Consider the following 6,251-nt stretch of genomic DNA (forward strand, 5'->3'; position numbering starts at 1 on the left):
AGTTGGTAATATCCAGACATCAAGTCAATCTTTGAAAACCATGTTGCTCCTTTCAGCTGATCAAACAAATCGTCAATTCTCGACAACGGATACTTGTTCTTGATTGTTACCTTATTTAACTGCCGATAGTCTACACACAATCTCATAGAACCATCCTTCTTTTTCACAAATAATACGGGACCACCCCAAGGCGAAAAACTCGGTCACACAAAGCCTTTGTTAGTCAACTTTTGCAACTGTGACTTTAATTCTTTCAACTCTGTTGGTGCCATTCTATATGGAGCAATCGAGATCGGAGTTGTTCCTGGTATCAACTCAATACCAAATTCTACTTCTCTAACAGGAGGCAAACCCGACAACTCTTTTGGAAATACATCTGTGAATTCACATACAATCGGCATTGATTCAATTTTCTTCTCAAATCCCTTTGTATTCAACACATACGCCAAATAAGCTCCATAACCCTTTCATAAATATCTCTGAGCCGACATCGAAGAAATCACACTAGGCAATGCCTCTGATTCGTCTGATTCAACCCGCAAAATTTTACTATTTTCACATTTTAATTCAATAACCTTTTGTTTACAATTTATTATAGCATCATGCAATGTCAACCAATCCATACCCAAAATAACATCAAATTCATCAAACGGCAACAACATCAAGTCGGCCAGAAAATAATGACCTCTAATCATCAAAGGACATTTCATGCATACTTTATCAACTATAACACATTTTCCTATGGTTTGACACATTAATGATAAATTCCGTAGACTCAACAGGTATACTCATATTAGACACCAATTTCATGCACACATATGAATGAGTAGAACCGGGGTCAATCAAAACAATAACGTTAACATCATAAAGAGAGAAAATACCAGTGATCACATCAGGAGATGAAGCATCTTCATGCGCCCTTATGGCATAAGCTCTAGCCGGAGCTCTAGCTTCAGATTTAAATGCTGAATCTCTGACTACATTCTTGCCGCTTGCCTCATTCCGAGCATTTCTCGAAGATCTTCCTATCAAAACTTCACCACTAGATTTTGCACTCTGAAATTTTTTTTTCTCAATTCTTTCAGGACAGTCTTTAATAAAATGATCTAGAGAACCACACTTGTAACATTCGTTAGTTCTACATGGACCAAGGTGACTTCTACCACATTGTTGGCACTTGGGTCTAACAAATATCGAATTTCACACACTAGCCATTGAATTAATTTGAGATTCAAAAACCACATTTTTCTTCTTACGATTCCCATACGAATGTCCGGCCGAAACATGAGAACGAGAATACATATCTCTGGATTTTCTAGATTGCGGTGGGAATGCACTGCTCATCGGTCTTTTCTTCAAATTTCTAGTCTCAGCCTCTGCCTTTCTCTTTTCTTTAATTAGTTCTTCAGCCTTGCTAGCCCGATCAACAAGTACTACGAACTCTTTCAACTCAAGAATTCCCACAAATACTTTGATGTCTTCGTTGATTCCGTCTTCAAATCATCTTCACATTTTAGCCTCTGAAGGAATACATTCTCTAGCATACTTACTCAACCGAACGAACTCCCTTTCATACTTAGCAACTATCATGTTGCCTTGTTTCAACTCGAGAAACTCTTTACGCTTCTATTCAACAAATCTTTTACTGATGTATTTCTTCTGAAATTCTTCATGAAAGAACTCCCAAGTCACTTTCTCTTTTGGTACCACTGAAATCAATGTCTTCCACCAATAATAGGCTAAATCTCTCAACAAGGATATAGCACGTTTTAAGAACTCTTCAGGTGTACAAGACAATTCATCAAATACCCGAATAGAATTCTCAAGCCAAAATTCTGCTTTCTCGGCATCATCATCAACATTTGCCCTGAATTCTTCAGTCCCTTACTTGCAAATTCTGTCAACTGGGGTTCTATAAAATTTCATCAGAGCCATACCTTGAGGCATCGGGGGTACAGGTTGAGGAATCGGGGGAGGTGGGGGAGGTTATTCAGCATTCGTGTTTGTACGAATGAACTCGGTGTACCCTGCATTCATCATCTGGAGAAAGGCTTCTCGAGCCCCTTCTCCTCCTCATTGACTAATAGTAGGACGTCGGTTTTCAGTTGGCACTGCCCCTTCAGCAGGAGCTGGCGTATTACTCTCTACATTGTCAGCCACAGTTGGATCGAGATCCATTTACTATAAAAAAATCATTTTAAATGTCAGGAGTCATCACACTATCACAATATATATATGGCATGTATAGCAAAACCCGTACATATGCCACGTTAGTCCGAGAACCGATGAAATTATAGCTCTGATACCATTAAATGTAACACCCCCTTACCCGAGACTATCGTCAGAGTTGAGCACGAGGCGTTAACAGACTTAAATTATCACTTAAACAATTTCAAACAATTTATTTCACCTTTCGTAATAAACTGTCCATATGCATCACAATCGCTAAAAAAATCATATCTCGAGTTACGAAACTCAAAATTAAAATCTGTAAATTTTACTTGAAACTAGACTCATATATTTATTTACTAATTGTTTTCCAGAATTTTTGGTTTGGCCAATTAGTACAGTTTATTAGTTAAAATTTCCCCTGTTTCAATGTTTGACTGCTCTGACCTCTGTCCACTACAAATCAATTTTCTCTCTGTACAAAATTTAGATGACTATGTTGTTTATTTATCTTAAAAGTAGACTCAATAAGGAATCTATACGTGTAAAGTATGACACCTAATTATTGTTTTACAATTTTTAGTGAATTTCTAAAGTCAGAATAGGGGATTCAGAAATCGCTCTGACCCTATTCCACCAAGACTCAAGTTTCTCATAAAATACAACTCATTTACCTGTTTTGTCTTCCATATGGAAATAGACTCAATAAGCTTAAATTTCATATTTTATTCATCATCTAATTCTGTCTCTACTATTTTTAGTGAGTTTTCAAACTCACATCATTACTGTTGTATGAGACTGTTTTATAGCAAATTTCACCATTTTATGAATTTCCATAGATTAGATAGCACATTAAGTATACATAACCCCAAATATGATCTTGATTAGCCATTCCAATGGCTAATCATTACCAAACATATCTTTACCACCTGATAGCCATATCATAAGATCATATACACAAAATGATTATAATGCTATACATGACATAGTCAAAATATGCAAGCCACTATACCAAAATGGTCCACGGATAGTGTGAGCGAGCCTCTAACCGTTCCCAATTTCTGAGCTGGCTTGTCAAAACTACAGAGAATGGAAATGAGGGACTAAGCATAAATGCTTAGTAAGGTCACATGTAAATAGCAAGTAACATAATCATGCAATCCAACATAAAACATCATTTGTATAAATATCACAAAGACATTCATGTTACATTTGCATTTACTATCTTACCACGATTTCATCATACGAAGTTCTCAACCCGAGGGTTTAAGATCATACCTGTCCTAATTTTCTCATTCATCACACTTACCAACATATCACCTTCGTCTTAAGTATTCTCCTTATCCACTTAAGATTCACCCGTTGAACACATCGGAATATAATTTGGATACACGGATTGCATGCACATAAGTGTCATACTCGCAGCTAGACAAACTTAGTAGCATGCAGAAATTATGTAGCTAAGCTACCATGTAACCCGCCCATTAGCGAACTTGGACTCAACTGAACGAGCTTGGGCGTTCGCATCCATAAGTGAACTCGTACTTAACTCAACGAGTTCGAATGCCTAGTTACATCTCACGAACTCGGACTCAACTCAGCGAGCTCAGAACTCAAATATCCTAGTGACATGTCACTTGTATCCTAATCTATTCCCAACGTTCAAATGGGATTTTCCTCAATCACACATCTTTGTTGTCTTCCACGGAATGTCGGAACCGATACTTGGTAGTATTTCATATTTATCAAATAGCTCACATAATTTGCATATTACTAAATAATAATCCACAAAGGATAATATTTCATGATAATAATTATCATATCATATAAATAGCATTAAATTACTTAAAATGACAATTATGTTACTACATTTACACATGAATTTACCTCGGTACAAAATGTTAGAAATCGAGCCTATTCCTCATGAACTTTACTTTTCCCTTGATCACGACTCGAATCTTGTTTCTCTTGTTCTAAAATAACAAATTTAGCTTATTTAATACTCACATTTATTAAAACAGTCCTTGACTAAAACTTTGGCAAAATTACATTTTTGCCCCTAAACTTTTACATATTTACACTTTTGACCCAAGGCTAGGAAATTAAACTTCATCCTATTTTCTTATGTTTTATGACATGCTGATCATTTTTCCCATCTATGGCAACATCAAATTCTCACTCTAACATGTACTTATGAACATTAGGTATTTTTACTGATTATGTCATTTTACTCGTTTTCACGTAAAATCGCTTAGCAAAAGTTGTTTAACACAATTTCAAGCTTCATATTCTATTATAAAACATCAAAATAAACACATTTCACCTATTGGTATTTTTCCAAATATAAACCCTAGGTTAAATTATTGCTAGAATAAGCTTAATCAAGTTACTGGGACTCCAAAAACGTAAAGAACATCAAAAACGGGGCTAAAATGGACTTACAATCGAGCTTGGAAGCTTGAAAAACCCTATCTATGTCTTCCTTATGTGAAAATTGGCCAAGGGGTTGAAGATGGACAAAAATTGGCTTTTAATTTTGTTTTAAGTTCATTTTAATAACTAAATGACCAAAATGCCCTTAATTAAAAACTATGGTGTTTTATCTTCCTTTAGGTATTTTTGTCCAAACTAGTATAATGGTCTAATTACTATCCAAGGACCTCCACTTCAAAAACCCATTACTCACCAGTACTTAGTACCTTTGTGAACTAGAACACACATTTTACATCTTTTGCAATTTAGTCCTAAATATCAAATTGGACCCTCTATCGATAAAATATATAAACGAAATTTTCACACAATCATGAAATCATGCCATAGACCTTAAAATGATAATAAAATAATTATTTCTATCTCGAATTTGTGGTCCTAAAACCATTATTCCGATTAGACCCTAATTCGGGATATTACAAGTGTCTTTAATAACTCTTAATAGTTGCGTACCACTTCTAAGTGTAATAGCTTTACACTGTTCATTTCCTTGAGATCACAAATTTTTGGTTTCAGTTGGCAGTTGTCCTTATGGTCTTGAGCTTAATGCTTTGGCAATTTGCCCCACTTGAATCTCTAAAGCTCTTAATGATGCTGCTCGACTTTGGATGATAGCATCATTCTTAGACATGTATTCCTTCAGTATATCTTCCATCAATGAAGAACTCAAAGCTGAATTTTACTGAACATTTTGCTGTGGCATGAGTTGATTGTATCCAGATGGTGCACCAACAACATATAATCGAACAACATTACTAGAATTTCCCCCTTGATTACTCCAACTGAGGTTGTTATGTTACTTCAACCCCGTATTATATGTGTTGAAATATAGGCTGTTGTTTGCTAAGATTAAAATTTCTCATATAATAAACTGATGTTGGATTCAATGGGAATTCACCAAAAACATGATCTTCTTCACAGAAAAGACATGCTAACTCGGCTGCTTTTCTTTCCTAGACTACAGTTGGTCTTTTTAGTGTTTTAATCATATTCGTTAAAGATGATACCTGAGCTATTAGGGAAGTGATCGCATCAAGTTTTGTTGCTCCAGAAACTCTTCTACCAGTCCCTACTATGGCAGTGGGGGATTGATAATCAGTGTTTGCTATCCCTTCCAGAATTTCATTTGCTTCATTATATGATTTATCGAACAAAGTACCATTGGTAGATGCGTCAACAACCACCCTTGTATGTGCATTTAATCTATTGTAATACATTTCCATTTGTGTCTAATGTTGAAAACCTTGCATCGGGCATTTTCTAATTAACTCCTTGAAAAACTTTGATGCTTCATATAATGTTTCATCCGTAGGTTGTCGAAAGGACGTGATATCGTTGCTCAGTTTGGCATTCATGTTTAGAGATTATATCTCAGCAGAAACTTCTGACAAAGTTCATTCCAAGATGCCACAGTACCTGACAACAATGCATTTAACCATGCTCTAGCATGCTCTTGTAATGAGTTAAGGAATAAGTTCAGTTTCAAGGCATCTTCAGGAAAACCTTACTATTTGAATGAAATGCAGACTTCCAAAAAGAGTCTTAAATGTGACATTGGATCCTCTGTAGGCAATCCACTAAATTGACCTACT

At 35.7% G+C, this 6,251-nt stretch overlaps 1 non-coding gene across 1 annotated transcript; it reads left to right on the forward strand.

Annotated features, from left to right (window-relative positions):
• Positions 1–5,898: 5,898 nt before the first annotated feature.
• On the forward strand, positions 5,899–6,005 carry LOC128294268 (small nucleolar RNA R71). Its single transcript, XR_008284582.1, has one exon. It is a non-coding gene; the product is annotated as a small nucleolar RNA R71 (small nucleolar RNA).
• The last annotated feature ends 246 nt before the right edge of the window (positions 6,006–6,251 follow it).

The sequence above is a fragment of the Gossypium arboreum genome, chromosome 6 (genome assembly GCF_025698485.1).
Source record: "Gossypium arboreum isolate Shixiya-1 chromosome 6, ASM2569848v2, whole genome shotgun sequence".
Classification (NCBI taxonomy): domain Eukaryota; kingdom Viridiplantae; phylum Streptophyta; class Magnoliopsida; order Malvales; family Malvaceae; genus Gossypium; species Gossypium arboreum.